Genomic DNA, 17745 nt, shown 5'->3' with positions numbered 1-17745 from the left:
CCCACGTCGGGCTCTGTGCACATCGGGGAGTCTGCTTGAGATTATCTCCCTCTGCCTCTCTCCCTGCTCTCGCTCCCTCTCTTAAATAAATAAATAAAATCTGAAAAAAGGATTATTTCCCAAGAAATAATTGTAGAATGGCAACCTATGGATACAAGGTTGTTCCTCAGAGCATGTTTGACATCCAAAAAGGTGGGACACAAAGCAAATTTCCAAGAATGAGGAATTCAAAATCTAAATTATGAAGAAAAAGAAAAGAAAAAACACTCTGGGAAAGGGCAGCAGGAAAAGAGAAGGGCAGGCCTGATGTACCTGGCCCCCTGGGCCCTCAGTCTTTCTGCTTCTCCATCTCTTGGTGGGAGGCCTCAGGAGCTCGGCTCCGTGTGTGTGTGTGTGTGTGTGTGTGTGTGTGTGTGTGTGTTGGGGGGGGGTGACCCCATGTATTGTTCTAGCAGACTCCCTGGGCTACGGCCTGTTCCTTGCCAGGAAACCATCCCTTCTTAGGTTGCTGAAAGAGCTGACTATGCATATCTTTTCCCAAGTTCAGTGGCATCATGTGGCCTCTCGAAAGTGGCCATGATGGGAATATTTACACCACAGAAACTGGCAAGAGCTACCATCGGGGCCTTTTTTTCTGGCCATTGTGGGGCGAAGGTCAGATATCCATGTTCTAGTAAGCCCTGCAGGTGATTCGGACACACACCGAGTATGCACAGGGCAGGACCTCTCCATGCCCCAGGAAGGACCATTCACATCCATGGGGAGGTGGGTGGTCTTCTGGGCTGTTTTTCCCAAGATCTGGCTTCACGACATAAGGAAGTCCCAAACTTACCTCTGCCTCCCAGAGAAGAAAATTCTTACACACACCCGCCCATTCTCCACCTTTCTGGGTCGGGGAGAGGCTGTCTACCTCATTCAAGTCCTAGATCCTGAAAAGACTAATACCCAGGCCCTCTCCACACGTACATCTAAACTAAAGACATAGAAAAAGAAGTCTGGTTTTTCCACATTGAGGGAAGTGTCAAAAACCAAAAGTTTAAGAACACCCCCCCCTTTTTTTTCCACCCTGCTTTGCTGTTTCCCTAAATAAAGCCTTTGTAGCCTCTTGGGTAATCAGCCCAGCACAGATCTGCCACCAAGAAGTGGCATAAATTTTCATTCAAGGCCTCCCAAGCAAACCTTGGCAGCTCAAGTTCCCCAGACACATCCCTTCCGCAGATTCCGAGGAGGGGAGGACAAAGGATCCGTTTGACACCAGTCGCTTGCCTTGGGGGAACTGCTGAGGAACTACAGCCACGAGACAGATGACTCTGGCCTTGATCTGACATGTCACGGGATGGATGGGACTTTGGGACTGGCATCTGACCAGTGCTCCGCGTGGGTGGGCATCCACACAGCAGACCCAGCCCCTTGCTTTTGATCAGGACGAGGCATCTGCTTCTTCTTTCAGAGTTTAGGTACAGTGGGATGTCTTGGGGTCTGTGAGTCTCGCAGAGGTCCGGTCCTGCCTGTTGGACCATCACCCATTCCCTCTCCTCCCTGAGGCAGTCATCTATGTCTCTGCACTCATAGAAGAGAGCAGTCACATAAATAACTTGCATACAAATAGAATCCCTTACAATTTGGCTCTGCTACGTGCAGCCTGTTTCAGGAACAACAGATTTGCTCTTCTCATTTGCTTTGGCTGCAATTAATATTAAAACGTGGTGGCAGGGAGCAGGGACAGAGCCTGGCTTTGATGATCTGTCACAAGCAGAAAACGGAGAGCAGTCAGCAACTGGAATGGTGCCCTGGAACTGGGAATGGCCAGCTCAGCGGAGGCCGGTCATTAGCCCCCTCAGCAGCCTCCCCTACATCTGCCTCCCCGCCAACACCCAACCCAGCGCTGGGATTCACCCAGCCCTCTGCAGTGCTCAAAGAAATCCCTGCTTTCCACTTGCCTGATATGGGGTGAGGCCAGAGCTCGCAAGGGATGCCCACGTCCCCACAGCTGCGGCGGTTCTCAGGTGGCACTCGCAGTCTAGTGCACCATCCCTGGGGCACTCGGGATGCAGGCTCATCCCCCACCCCATTCTTGATGGCTCAAGAAAAAAAATCTCAACACAGAAGGAAGGGAGACAGGCATTATTTTGAGATGATGTGCTGTCATTTCTTTTTTAAAAGGAAATTATCTCCGTGTTCCAGTGCTTTATTATTAATAACAAAACACCAGTACAAACTTCCAGTTATAAAGGAAGCCCTGGGAATGTAATGGACAGCATGGTGACCCTCATTCATGATTCTGTATATGGTATATTTGAAGGTTGCTGAGATTAGATCTTAAAAACCCTCATCAGAGGGGCGCCCGGCTAGCTCAGTCAGTAGAACACATGGCTCTTGATCTTGGGGTTCTAAGTTGGAGACCAAGTGGGGCGTAGTGATTATTTACAAACAAAATCTTGGTGTGCCTGGGCAGCTCATTCGTTAAGTGTCTGCCTTTGGCTCAAGTCATGATCCCAGAGTCCTGGGATCCAGCCCGGCATCGGGCTCCTTGCTCAGCGAGAAGCCTGCTTCTCCCTCTCCCGCTCCCCCTGCTTGTGTTCCCTCTCTTGCTCTCTCTCTCTCTGTCAAAATAAATAAATAAATAAGATCTTAAAAATAAAGAAATAAAAGTAAGATCTTAAAAAAAAATACTTATCCCAAGAAAAAACTTTTTTATAACTACAGAGGATGAAGGTTCTGAACTACACTTGCTGTGGTGATCATTTTGCAATATACACGAATATTGGCTTATTGCATTGTACACCTGAAACTAATATAATGTTGCATGTCAATGCTATCTCAATTGAAAATATATCGAAAACTTTAGAAAAGAAGTAATAAAATTCTTGCAAACTACTTCCTACTCTGCTCTTGAAACATCAGAAGGTGACCCTGCCAAGAGGAAAAAAAAAAAAAACCCAAGAGGACAGACCATGTCCTGTGTCTTTCTTGTCTCCTGGGCTGGACACAAGTTCGTTGCTTCATTGATGTGGGGGAAGGGATGATAACCCAACAGCCCAATGGGCTGGAGGAGCTCCAGCTGAAGAGCTACATAAAGGGGCAGATAGGGCAAGGCCCAGAAGGATCTGGAGAACAGGAGCCTCTATCCCCATGGAGTTGGGGTATAACACCCTCCCAGTACAACTAGGGACCTCCATGAACCTCACTGTTCAAGAATGTTTATCCAACTTTCATCACGTATACATGACCGATTGCCCATACATGGTAGAGCTCAACAACCAGCCCCACTCCCCTCCCTGGACATGGGGGTGACGCCGAGATGGGGCCAACACTCTGATCACGTGGTCATGCTGAAGCTACCTGGGGTTCTCGAAGAATCCCCTTGATAGCACAAACTCAGGGGTGGTTGGGAAAGGGGGTCCTTATGAATAACAAAAGACAGATCCCTCAGGAAATCCCAAGAGTTTTAGGTGCTCTGAGCCACGAACTGCGGACAAATGCAAAATGTAATTTGTATGCCGCCCCCCTCGGCTTCCCTCCACTCCCTCACCGGTTTCCCACGGCACCCTTCCTCAATAAGCCATGTGCATGCAAATCCCCTTGCTAGAGATGTAAGACAGAATGCTCAACCGAGGGGAGACACTAAATCCAACGGCTTGATGGCCATCCCATGACCACACGGGGTCATTCCTTCAATCATGCAATCACACATTCAGCAAAAACGTGTTGGTGTGCCAGGCCGCAGGCCAGGCCCTGAACATGGAGTGGTAGCCAAGTCAGCCACAGGCCCAGCCCTCGCTGAGGGCTGAGAACTACCAGGGAAGACCGACACTGAGCTGGTAACTACTGTTCTGTCTGGCTGATCAGCGTGGGTCCAGAGAGGACTTGAGAACAGCGCTGAGGGCATCGCCAAGCCACTGGAGCCTCTGGGGATGGGGACCAGGTGAGCAAGACTGAGATCATCAGTGTTGCTTTCGGAAGAGAGCCCTCTGGCCAGGTGAATGGGTTGTGCTAGGGCGGGAACAGAAGCAGGAAACCACTTGAAAGGCTGGTACAGGGGCTCGGGGACAAGCACGGTTGGGATGAGGCCGATGGCCTTGACCTGAGCAGGGATGGGAAATAACAAAAAAAAGACCCATGGTGCCTGCTTATGAGCTCAGAAGCCAAGACTCCCTCGTGCAGAAGAAGATCAAACAGCCCGAGTCTACAACCATGGGTCCAACCGGGTGCCTCCAACGAGCTTGTGGTCAGAAGAGAGGCTGGTGAGTCAGAGCTGGAGAGGTCAGGTGGGCTGCATGGAGGAGTGGGATCTGAACACCGTTGAAGGTTTGGGAAATATTTGGATTGGCCAGAGGGGTTATTCCACACACTCAAGATAGTGAACTGGGATAGGACGCCTGGGTGGGCCAGTTGGTTAAGCGTCGGCTCTTGGTTTTGGTTCAGGTCCTGATCTCACAGTTGTGGGATCTGCCCCATGTTGGGTTCTGCCCTCAGCACATATTCTTACTCTCCCTCTCCCCCTCCTGCTGCTTCCATTCCCCTCAAATAAATCAATAAACCGGGGCGCCTGGGTGGCTCAGTGGGTTAAAGCCTCTGCCTCAGGTCATGATCTCAGGGTCATGGGATCGAGCCCCGCATCAGGCCCTCTGCTCAGCAGGGAGCCTGCTCCCCCCACCCCGCCCCTGCCTCCTGCCTCTCTGCCTACTTGTGATCTCTCTCTCTGTCAAATAAATAAATAAAATCTTTTTTAAAAAAATCAATAAACCTTAAAAAAGGAAGGAGGGGGAGGAGGAAGAGGAGAAGAATAGAGTGCATTGGGGCCAGAGTCCAAACAGAGGAACAGGACTTGAGCTGAGAGGTTAATTGAAGGACATCAAGCTCATCCCTGCTTAGACACCCTTATGTCAGAGAGGAGAGAGTCCTGCCCACACAGAGACCATGAGCAGGACAGAAGCAGACCAGCCCAGAGACCCTCTAAGAGCTCGTGATGTCTGTGCTGGAAAGGGTGGGTGGATTCTCCTGGCCTGGCCACTTTTGGAAAGCATGTGGCTTTCAAGCCCTGGGATCAGAGGCTGGGAGCTATTGTCTCTGGGGCCTGGTGGGGACTAATTACAGTGTTCACATCTACTCCAGACTCCCTTTCATCTCTGGGGAATCTGACAAAATGGGTTTTAATTTTCCACCAGATCTCAGCATTTCAAAGTCAGAAGAGGAGGAAGGAAGTACCTCTGTGACCCCACAGAGTGGAGGGGTGGTGTGGGCTAGTCTGAGGGTTGCCTCATCGGGGGGATCAGCCCCTGCAAGCACGGATGACTCGGGGATCCCGCAGGCCTCTCCCACGCAGAGGCTGGGGTCCTGTGCCAGCGCTCCGCAGCTAGAGGACCTCCCACCCACACAACCCAAGGGGGGTTTTCATTGGCAAACACTGGAAATCCAACTCACCTAGGGACAGGGCTTGACAGAATTTAGTTTTCCAGTTACTTATTGAACATTTGCTTGGACTTAGCTCTGAGGACAAACATTTGTTTAGAGACAACATAGACAGGACCCGAGCATCCATTCTTCTTAATGCTCACATGAACCTTCAAGGCAGGTGTTAGAAACCCACCCTGCAGGTGAGAAAGAAACAGGATTCTGAGGTCAGCGCTGTGCCCAGGGTCACCGTCCGTGAACGGGAGCACCAGGAATTCACTCACTGTCTGATTCCCAGACCCCCTCTTTCTGCTCTCCCTGCACACACGGAACCCCGTTTCCTACCTCCAGGTGCTTCTGTCTCCCCCAAGAGAGAAGATTACAGACACGGAACAGTGACTTACAGCGTGAAAAGTGGCAAAGCTACAAACACCCAAGATGAGACAGGAAAGAAAGAAAGGAGCCAGCTCCGTGCGTGGGGCTTCACACTTACTATCATTTCTAATTCTCCTGCAAGCTGATGCGAAAGGATAAATAATATTCTCTTTTGACAGACATCACAGAATATAATATCCCAGAAACACGGGTAATGCCAGTAATGCTGGTAATGTTGGTGATGGTGCTGTAGTGACATTATTTTAGGTTGAATTTACAGTGATGTTTTTTTAATCGATTCTAAAGCCCATGCTCTTTAACACACCAGGATAGCTGCCCATAGCCTCCCCCCGACCCCCCACAAGTCTCCAGCTGGCCTGCGGTCCCGGAACTGCCCAGGCCCAGCTCTGCAGATGCCATCTTTCTTCCTTCTGCAGGGGAACACACCCTTGTCCTGCTTCCCTCATCCTGTCCCCTGATTGTCCTCACCCCCAGGCCCCATCAATCCCATCATAGTTCCTTTCTAAAAATTCAGACATCCTTCACCAGCTTCCATTCTCTTTCCCATTTTTCTCAGAAAACATCTCTTCTGCCTCGCCTCTTCGCCCCATCTCCTCTCCTCTGCTTCTCGCGGCCTTTCTTGGTGTGCGGCATTGGCAGCCTCCAAAGAGCATTCAGGTCAAGGTTGATCAAGGTTAAGCGCTATAACGCTCTTCCTCTAGGGAAAGGCATGCCTTGAGTTTTGAAGTGAGATTAGACGTGATAAAAAGCCAGAGCCATCAGCCGCGCGGAAGCCTTGGCCAGCGCCTAGAAATTTCTGCCAGCGTACCTACTCAGTTGAATCCTCTTCCATCTGACGTGAAGCCTGCTCATCCCTGGTCGCCTTTCTGGTATGTACCAGACAGAGCGCAGAATGTGCCACACGACCCACTTCGCTTCCACCACAGGGTGAAACACTAGAAAGCTGCTTCCTCTCAAGTATGTCCAGAGATGACATTTTTATGACTAAAAACCAGAGGCCATTTCCCATCAACAAGTTGGATGATTATATTTTAGAATACATTTTTGGGGACACCTGGGTGGCTCAGTGGGTTAAGCCTCTGCTTTCGGCTCAGGTCATGATCTCAGGGTCCTGGGATCAAGCATCAGGCTCTCTGCTCAGCAGGAAGCCTGCTTCCCCGCTACCCCCCCCCCCCCCTGCCCCCTCTGCCTGCCTCTCTCTGCCTCCTTGCGATCTCTGTCAAATAAATAAATAAAATCTTTTAAAATAAATAAATAAATAATAAAAATAAAATTCAAGTTTCCCCAGGAGATTCACTTAAGTTGTTTTCCTTTGGGATGACCATATGTAGCCCATAAATATTTAAATTTTTCCTGGATTGAGTCTCATGCCACAAAAGAAAAAAAAAAGCTTTCTTACCACTCCTATTTGGTGTCACACTGACTTCTATTTAATTCCTGCCTCTGTTGCTCACCTACTGTGCAACCTCAGACAGGGTCTGTGAATGCCGTGTACAAATGGGGCTAGAAATAATCAACTCATGAGGCCACATGAGGAGTGAATCAGGTAGCATGTGACACTCACTATGATAGTTCAGTTTATTCATTAATTTGGCTGGGCCAGGATGCTGATGTTTGTCAAACATTATTCTGGGTGTTTCTACGAGGATTTTTTTTTAGATGATAGTAGCATTTAAATCAGGGGACTTTAAGTAAAGCAGATTGTCCTCCAGAATATGAGTGGGACTCATCTAATCAGTTGAAGGTCTTAATAAAACAAGGACTGACCTCTCTTAAGCAAGAGAGAAATCTCCAGCACACTGCCTTTGTTTTCGTTTTCCCTTTTTTAAGATCCTATTTATTTATTTATTTGACACAGAGAGAGAGAGCACAAGCAGCCAAAGCAGCAGGCAGAGGGAAAAATAAGCTCCATGCTAAGCAGAGAGCCCAACACAGTGCTCCATACCAGGGTCCTGGGATCATGACCTGAGATGAAGGCAGATGCTTAACCGACTGAGCCACCCAGGTACCCCTAGCAAAATGCCTTTGAACTTCTTCTTTGAATTCTTTGAAAATTCTTTGAATTTTCTTCTTTCTGGTTCTATACAAGACAGCCTTCAGACAACCTCAAACTTGTCTCCTACCTACTGGCTCAGCCTCCATAGTTATGTAAACCAATTCCTTCTAATAAGTATCTCTGTGTCCATATATATTCTACTGGCTCTGTTTCTCAGGTGACTAATACCCCCATCTAGCTCATTGCCTATCATTTAGCAAATGCCTACCAGGAACCGGCAGCCTGCAGATTTTGAAGTCCCCATCTTCCAATTTATCTGACGGTTGGATGGATTTCAGTTAAGCTTAGTTGGCAAACCCAGAGGTAAACGTGAAATGATAAATCAGGCAGCATATAATTGACAAATGGAACAGAATCTGTTCCTATTAAATTCCTACTCACTTCAGAATACGATTGTTTTCAACCCTCTCCATTACCAAAAACACATAGTTATAAGACCTAACAAAATATTCTAAAACAAACATGCATAACCACCATCAGGTCGGGAAGTGGAACATCACCAGGGTCCCTGAGGCATCCGGGTCCATCCCGGTGACTCTCAGAGTAACCCTCGCTCATGTTTCTTATGCCTTTCCCTTGCAAGAGCGCATCGCTAAATCATTGCCATGTCTGTTCTTCTGTATCTGACTTCCTTTCCCGCCGCGTTAAGTTCATGAGATTCATCCTTCCATGTGTTCATTTCGTTGTCGCGTACTATTCTGCGATGGGGGTCAACACGCTTTGTTTATCCATTCTACAAACTTTCAGCATGACAAAGACCTAAATCCAGAGAACGTACTGTGCAACAGAGCCAAGGTCCCTTTTCGAGCAGATGCTAAAATCGTAAGGATGCTGAAGGGTTATAAATGTATCTGAAAATACTGGTATAAAACCAACAAAAAAGAAGACAAACTCTGAGCTATGGACAAATGGATTCGTTGAGTGTGAAGTTCTTCTGTTGACAAATTAGGGACAGTGGATGATGAAGTGAGCCATGGGCGAACAAACACAAGACCACCATAAGGTCTAGTAAAGAAGCAAGTTAGCAGCCAATGCAGTTCTGCTGTAGGTCATGTTACCGTAACTGTTGGTTTTATACCCCAGGCCCAGGGTGGTGGTGAGCAATTGTGACGAACGCCTTCTAGGGACAAGAGACAGGCACCCATGGGCGCGGAAGCAGGTGTAAGGGAACCATTCATGGCCACACTGAGTTGCAGTAGATCCTCAACACAAACCCTGCCAGCCGCTTTGTAAGGGGCAGAAAGACAGAGGATGGAGTTCAAGCCTCAAGTTCGCCTTTGTGACCAGTTCCCCTCCCTGCTTTCGAACAGCCAGCAACATTTGCCCCACACCGGCACGCAATGATTGCATTTTCCTGGAGCTCAAGTTCAAGGCCGGCATGGCCCTTCCTCATCACCCCGCTCCCGTCAGGCCCAGGTTACTGCTAAGAAAAACACAAACCCCTTTCCTAATCACTTTGCTTAATTATCAATATTATTTTCAACTAATATCTTTATTCCCATGCATTCGTACAGAGTCTCTGGTGCATTCTGGTCTATGTAAGTTTTTTGTGAGTTAGCCTGGCACTGTTGTTTATATGTTAAGACTTGAGGTTTCAGGATTTCAACAGTCTCTGTTGGGAGGAGGCTGGGAGGCTGTTTGTACATCATACCAGGGGAAAGGGAACCACAATTTCATGAGCAATTGCTCAGTGCCCAGCCCGTATGTGAGCCATCACATTTAATCTTTATAAACCACTGACCAGCTCTTTATTCATCTCTATATCCCACAGTTGAGGAGGAGGAGGCCCAGAGAAGTTAAATACTCACTCATGGTCACACAGCTCATGTCACTAGCAAACAGTCCTTAGGAATCTGGCCTCTGAACTTCAGGCTCAGGGGATGGTCCAGTTTTATCACTTACTAGGTGTGGGCCTGGGAAAATCACTTATTTGCTCCCTATGCGATAGGGACAATCATGGTCCCCATTCCGTGAGATAGTATATGTCAGGGACTTAGCACAAAGCCTGGTTCTGTGGAGCACTTTCCACAATGCTCGCTAAATCGCAGAACCGAGATTCAGACCAAAGTAGGACTTGACTCCAGACACTCTAAAACCACAGCCATGGGTTTGCTCATGACTCTGCAGTGTGGCTAGGGCTCGGCAGGGAGGCCTGTCATTGTTCTCATGGGTCTGTTGGGGCAGCTTGTCTGGGGGGATGAGGGCCCAGCTGAGTTTGCCCCTGCGCTGGCCAGGTCCCGGCCGGGCCTCTCTCTCTAGAGGGTAGCCAGACTTCTTCATCGGTTTCTCTGGCCTCTAAGGCTCTAAAAGCAGAAGTACAAGGTCTCTTGAGGTCTCATCCCAGACTGTCACAGGATTGATTGCTTCTGCTGAGTTCTGTAGGTCAAAGCAAGTCATGAAGCCAGCTTGGGTTCCTAGAGGTCCACAGATAGACCACAGATTTGGATGGGAAGAGCAGGGGTTGCGTGCAGGAATGGGAGCGCCTCTGGGCAGCCATCTTTGCACACAGTCCTCCCCACCAGGGCTGCAGAAATTTATAGAGGGCAAGGCCTGTGTGGCTACACATACTACGAGAAGATGTTTGGGGGGCACTGAAGAGAAGGAGTGGAATCGGGCCCAGAAAAGGAGTGAGGTATTCTGGCAGCAAGAAAGTTTGAACAAGGACTCAAAGCAAGGGCCTGTGAGGTGTGTTGGGTCATGACCTGCTTGACTGAACCCAGGGCCTGTGGGGGAAATGCTGAGTAGGGGATGGAGGGGAAACAAAGGGGCTTTGGAGGGTAAAGGGCTTTGGAAGCTAATCTGAGGAAGGCAGTGGGGAGACCCTAATGTCGTCTAGATGGAGCGGGCCCTGTTTCAGGAAGAGCAATCTGCAGTGGTGTCCAGTGGGGAGGGTCAGGAAGGCACACAGACCGGGATTAGCAGTAATTCGGGTCAGTGGAGATGAGAGACAAGAGGGCTTTCTAGAGGGAGGAGGAAACGGGGGGAGCATCTCCTGCTTATGATTCTTTGCAAATGTTCTTACAGCTATGGCTGTCCTGGAGAAGTGAGGGAAGAGACGAGGCCCATCTGGGTCCCCAGCGTCCTGTGTGACTGACCAAGCCTCCTAGTCAGGGGCCGGCATCCCTCAGAGAAAAGGTGGGGCTCTCAGTTATCCGAGGTTTGGCCGGTCTGTTCTCTCCCAGGAGTTTTCTGGGAGCCATTCTCATTCTGCCACCCACAGAGAGGGACACCAACTCCTCAGCCCTGAGCTAAGATCTGCAGACTCTAACTCCTCCTTCCCCATGCAAGCCTTCCCTCCAGAAAAATGTCCCCTTCCAGGATCCCCAGTATAGCCCATGTCTCCCTGCCAGAGGTATGGCTTCTGGGAAGATCTCTGTTCTCTCTTCTTTTCACGTGTCATGACTATTTACCCCTTCAGGGCACAGCTGCAACCCCTCTTCCAGGAAGCCTGCCTGGTATCCCTCAACCTACCCAGGCAATCCTTCCTCTGAACTCATGTGCCCTTGCCACCTCAGCAAACACTTACCCCTTGTGCTCTTCTAAGATTTTGTGGGTGCAATGGTCTTATCAACACAGCCACACAGGAGGGCAGGGCCTCTGTCTTACTCATTTCTCTTTCCCTCACAGAGCTGACAGCAGTGTTGATTACACATTAAGTACTTAACACAAAGGTAGAGAAAGATGTTCTTGGCCTCAAGCCCTCCACTTTCTGTGCAACTAAGGCACAAATTTTTTGACAGCTAGCTGGAGTTAGGGGGCAGCCTAGTGAAAGAAACTAAGAAGTGCCCTGAAAATCAACAAATCTCATTATTATTTTTCTTTATTCCTGTCCTGAACATTCCTTATCAACAAAGCCAATAGAAGTACTGAAGGACCTCCTCTGCATTTGTAGTTCGTTCATGGTGGCGATAGGGGCTGGAGATGGAGGTCTAGGTGGGGTTCACCAGAAGCAGAGCTTGAGGCAAGGATTTGGCATGCACGATTGATTGGGGAGTGCTCTGAGGAGTAAGGGAAACAGGACTGTTGGGAAGTAGATGAGCAATGAAGTCTTTTCTGGAGTCTTGTAGGAGTCCAGACCCAGGGAGAGGCCTGGAGCACATGCATAGCCAAATTAGCTTGACCTTGGGCCACCTGGATGGCTCAGTCAATTAAGTGTCTACCTTCAGCTCAGGTCATGACCTCAGGGTCCTGGGATCGAGCCCCACATGGGGCGCCCTGCTCAGTGAGGAGTCTGCTTCTCCCTCTCCCTTTGCCTCTCCCCTGCTTTCTCTCTCTCTCTCTCTTTCTCTCAAATAAATAAAAATCTTTAAAAAAAAAAAATTAGCTCGACCTTGAAGTAAGGCTAAAGTGACGATCTGCTGGGTTGCCTGGGACTGTCTCAGTTTTCCTTCATCCCAAGAAACCCCTCAGTTCCAGGCAGACGTGTACTATAAGTGGCCCAGCTTTTGTATCCTAAGTAAGCCAATCTTTGGCTTGGGGCTGCTCCCCAGCAGGGGAGGAACAAAGCTCCTAAGGCAGATGGTACTCATTCACCCTGGGGGTGAGTCTCTGGAGAAAGAGAGAAGCTACCAGCCTGGTAAAGGGGAGGGGAGTCTCCATGGATGTGACACGAGCCTCAACAGAGGTTCCCCCTGCACTACCAGGAAGCAGCACAAGGCAGGGGCCTTTCCACTTGCCCCTTGCTGTTGGAAGAGACGGGCCTCTAGAGCCTGGCCTCCTCCCAGGACCCTGCCCTGCCGCTGATTCTGAGAGCACCTAATAGGTTTCACACAAACCCTGTTGGCTGCCTGATTATTTGCAACTCAATTAAATTAACAAATTGGTCTCTTTGCCCAGAGTCTTTCCGCCGCCCGTATTCTAACATATGCCAGTCAGGGCGCCCAGCGTCTCCAGATGGCTGAGAGCTCACTCTATAAATCCCATGCCAACTCATCACTAGGGAAGTGTGTGTGTGCAGGGAGAGGCCCAGAGACAGAGACACAAAGCCATAGTGGGGAGAGATGAAATAGAAGGTCGGCAAGATAGGAAAAATGAGAGCGAAGGGAGAAAGGAAAGGGCAGGAGTCAGAAGAGCCTAGATTCAGTTTCACAGATTAAGCAGCAGGTGCTAAGGACCCTAACCCTCCTGCAGGGACACTCTCTCCTCCATAAGGTTAATGGTGTGCGTGTGCGTGTGTGTGTGTGTGTGTGTGTGTGTGTGTGTACGCGCACGTGTGGAGGGGAGGTGGGGGGTGTTTGAGGAAGACTCAGGTTTCTCTGGAGGACAGGAGATTGCTGGTTCTCAAAATGTGTTTCCTGGACCATCAGCATCAGCACCGGGAACTGGTTGGAGAAGCAAATTCTCTGACCTCACTCACCCCACATCTCCTAGAATCAGACACTGTGGGTGGGGCCCAGGTGTCCGGGTCTCAACAGGCCTGGCAGGGGTTTCTGATGCCTGCTTGAGTTAGAGAACCTCACTCCTGAGGCCCACCCTCCCCACAGCAGAGCCGTGGCAGTAGTGAACCAGCTTTCGGTCGTGGCCTCGGGGCTGGTGCCTTCTCAGAGGAGTGAGGTGAGTGGTCTCGTGCTCTGCTACCATCTTCGTCCGGAGTTACTGGAATGATACCGCTCTAGCTTTCAGCGAATTGGGGAAACAGGAGAGCAGTTAGGGAACAGCCCCGAGGAAGCAGAAAGGCAACCTGTAGAAGCGGTTGCTTAAATGGGCTGAAGCGTCAGGGGGTCTGTGACAGCTTATTAGTAGCGGACCACCATGGTGGGGGGCACTGAGGGAAAGGCAGTTGGCCCCCAGCTTCAGGTGCATTCGTGGGGATCAGTTGTGCTGCCCCGATTCTGCTGGGAGAGGGTGGAGGAGGGGAAAGAGCAGGGAATGAGGGAGAGGAAGGGACGAGATTCTAGGGAAGGGTCGGAGGTTGCACAGGCAGAGGCTCCTACTAGACAAACCTCATTACCAGGGGGACATTGCCCTTCCGGCTTCTGAGGCTGGAGACCAGGGGCGACAGGCTTGGTGTCAACAGTCCATGGTGAGGGGCCTGTTCTCATTTCTGCAGGTGTGGGGGTTAGGTTGGGTCCAAGTGCCTGGCATGGGGTAAGATGATCAGCCATGTCAGACTCAAAGGTCTTCAGGGTCTGGGCAGATGGCAGAAGAGAGGAGCACACGTGTCCGCTGGGCACCATGGGGACTGACTATGCTGGCCTCGTCTGGATCAGGCAGCCGTCACACACTCCAGCCTGTTGTCGGCACCCGGAAATGCCACCCCCTGCCGCCTGGTTGACCGACGGATTTGAGGGAAACCCCAAAGCCAGAGGGAGGTATAGGACAGCAGGCCCTCCAAGGGGAGCTGACAGAGACTCACATGCTTGCCTGAGTGTCAGGGTGACCGTCCGGACTGGCGGTGGGGAATGAGGCTGCGAAGGGTCCGGGACCGCATCCTGCAGCAATGGGGTGCAGTGAGGGGCTCTGCGTCAACAGCCAGTGTGCTCGGTCCCAGTAAGAACGGGTCTTGGATTTCCTTGGTCTTCTGGTTCCCTTCTCTTCTCTCTCAGGGGCCAGCATCATGAGCCTCCTGCCTTTGGATATAAAATATTTATCTTTTCAACTCAATACAGCACAGCTGAGGACGAAAAAGTGAAATAACCTGTCCCAAGTCCCCAGCCAAGAGCCGGGGCGCGGGGTTGGGTGGGGGGAGCATAGAGAGGGCAGGAGGCAGGCGTGGTTGGAGGCCCGACAAGAAGGTAGTGTTTGGCCCGGTGACTCCCATCAGAGATCCTTGTAGGGAGGGTCCTGCTGCTGGCAGGTGGGGGGTGGGGAGCTGGAGTGAGCAGCACTCTCACCGTCTGCTTTATCAAGGAATGCCTTTGCCTCTGGCCTTGAGGAGCAGTTGCAGATCTTCTCACCTTTGCCCCCTCCAGATGTCCTCAAACACCCCAATATCTATTTCTACTTGGAAACTGCAACCACTCCATGGAGGAATGTCAGGGAGGCTGCTTACCTGCCTCTGGGAGGCTCAAAGCCCCGTTTCTGACCTTCCAAGGTGTGTGTGAGGGCACTAGGGCGGGTCCATTGCGGTTGGAAAATCGGAGGCGGGAGGACACCTACAAACTATCAAAAGGGGTTTCTTTCATTTGAAATTTGCAATTGAGGAACCATGATTGCTTTTTATTTCACATAGTTTGATATGATTTTGAGGGTTTGTTTGTTTGGTTTTTTTTAAACAAAGAACAGGTGGATCATGTAATGTTTTTAAAAATAAGGAAAAGGAAACAAAAAAAGTTGTAAAGTGAAGTTATTATGTGTACCGAACTGGGCACTCTTGCTTATTTTAGTTTGGGTTTTGGTGGCCGGTGCTAAACCCCAAATGCATCCAGAGCAAATGAATTCAACATCAGGGCTGCTTTGAATCCTCTTCCCTGCCAATTAACCCTCCCCAGGAAGACCGAGGGGCGTCTCGGGATTGGCTTCGGAACAGCAGCACAGATGGATTTTTCCATTTCAGTAGTCAAATGAGGTGGGGGCAGGTGGAGATTAAGGTGGATTAAAGGATTACATTTAGGAATACTTAATCGCATGCCTAGCATCTAAAGAATTGAATTTGGGATTGGGGTTAATAGCCTATTCCTGTGAAATCAGGTAATTATTTTAGTGAGTACCCGCTTAATTCAGTGGGAAAGCGGCTTCTGGTTTCCTAAACACTTGTATGCATCAATATCTGGGGTGCAGAATTGACAGGGATTGCTTTAGTAATGCCCCTAAGGTGAATCTGTTGTTTCGGGGTTTTTGTTTTGTTTTGTTTTGTTTTGTTTCCCTAGCCCTATTGACTAACTTGGCTCTCAGCAATATCCACCCCCAACCTTCTGAAGTTGCAAACAGGAAATGATATTCTGAAATAAATTTCCCTGGAGCACAGCTATTCATTAAAAAAGGAAGGAATGAAAACCAAAACACTTGGTTCAATATATGGAAGATGCAAAACCCCCCGTGGTGATATGCAAAAAAGAGAGAGTGAGGTTGCAGGCAGGAGTGGGGCAAGGAAATCTGGGGCGCCCAAAATGTTCTGATAAAAGCAAACTAAATAGATGTGACCTCATGGCGGAGAAAGAACGAGAAGCTAGCCCTCTGACCTCCTCCCCTTCGGTTCGCCTGTCCTCACCCCGCCCCTGGAATAGCTCACTAACCCTTGACAGCTCTGCTCCTGCACAGGGGCTGAAAAAAGAGTTTTGAGGTTTGAGGGTCCTGCAGCCCAAGTCTTTGGCTTGAGGTAAAGGAGATTTGTGGAGGCCGAAGGGAGGGGGAGGAGCAGGAGGGCATTTCTAAGGGACAGGCCACCCAGGGCCTGACTGGGAGTGCCTACGTGTGGGAGGGGGGAATTGGATACAGAGTTCGTGGGGTCAAGGCTCCCTCCAATCCCTTTTTGTGTCCTGGTGGCTGGGCAGCGTGAGGGCTGCTCATGCCGGAAGTGGCCAAACGGGGAGCCAAGCTGAACATGTGCTGGCTTGGCCTAATGGGGGTGCACTGGGCCTGGTGTCTGCCTTCTTGCGGGGGCGAGGGGGGGGATATGTGGTGTTCCCTTGACTGGTGTCAAGTGCTGTGGGATTGGGTGGACCTGGAAGCAGGGATGCCCGGGAGGCTGTGACAGACACCCCCCTTCCCCCCACCAAGCCTGCTCTCTGAGGTGCCTGCTGAGGGGCAGGGCCCAAGACAAATTCACGACAGCCCTTCCACAACTTCCATCAGGGTTCAGCTAAATTTGGTTGAAGGCGCAGAATCCCACGTGCTAAAGGAAGGGCCAAGGCTGAAGGGAATTCGGAAATGAGCTGGGGTGGCCAGTGGAGCCCCCAGTGGTGGTCACCTCTGATGGCAGGGTTGGGGGATGGTCTAGAGGGCGCCCAGTTAAATTTGAATTACAGAGAAACAATGAATACTTTCTAAACATATAAACAGCCCAGATATTGCTTTTCTATTTTTCTTTGCTAAATCTGGCAACCCTCTCTGATGAGGATTACAGATGACTTTTTCTTATTTCCTCCTTTGATTCTTGTCTTACGTATTGGCTAAGTTATCTCATGGACAGGGATGGGTATCATGTTGACATCAAGGGAGCAGAATCCTGATCCGAGTCCTATGCCCTCCGACTTTTGAGCAAATGGTGTTTTTACTGTGGGGTCAGGCTTAGGAGATGGTCAGTCTGGAGGCAGGGAGGACTCGGAGGAACACCAACTCCTTGCCAGCACCCCTCTCTATCAGGACCCCCAGACGTTGCAGCAGCTTCCGGGTCTCTGCCCTTGTTATCACGTATCAGTGTCTGTCACATCCAATCTCCTTAAAACTCTGAGTTCCTTCCGGCCCCACCACCCTCTCAATCCATTAGCAGCCTCTGGACCTTGAGTCTTTGGGCCTCCTAGATCTCTCCAGTCCATCAGACTTTGCTGGGAGAAAGGGGGTGAGCCCTATTGTCTGGTCCCCTCACAAACTTAAGTGCTCTGGCGTCTTTCTTGTCCAAGATGCTGATCTCTTGGGACATCCTTACCAGGAGGTTATATATAAAATCATAGAGATACCAGAATGTGTCCAGTTGCTCTAATGTTTAATCCTTGCTTATTTTTAGCCCATTTGAATTCTTAATGAAATTCTGTTTAAATATACATATATACATATTAGAAGTATCTTAAAATATTTAAAATCCAGACTATTGTCAGAGCACTCGACTGAACTCACTATTTAGCCCTAATTATAAACAATCCCGTCTAGCCTTTGTCTTTAATGGTTTTATAAGTGCTAGGCTTGTCTTTCTAATTAGACTATAAACTGGTCTTTTGCTTCCCTAATATCTCTCAGAGCACCTGCCACAGAGCGGGGTGTGCACAATAGATGTTTAATGACTTGTCTCAAGCTACTTCGCT

This window comes from Mustela putorius, unplaced genomic scaffold, assembly GCF_011764305.1.
Source record: "Mustela putorius furo isolate JIRA1106 unplaced genomic scaffold, ASM1176430v1.1 tig00003858_pilon_pilon_pilon, whole genome shotgun sequence".
Classification (NCBI taxonomy): Eukaryota; Metazoa; Chordata; class Mammalia; order Carnivora; family Mustelidae; genus Mustela; species Mustela putorius.
The sequence above is the reverse complement of the archived record's forward strand: the minus strand, read 5'-3'. Positions refer to the sequence as shown.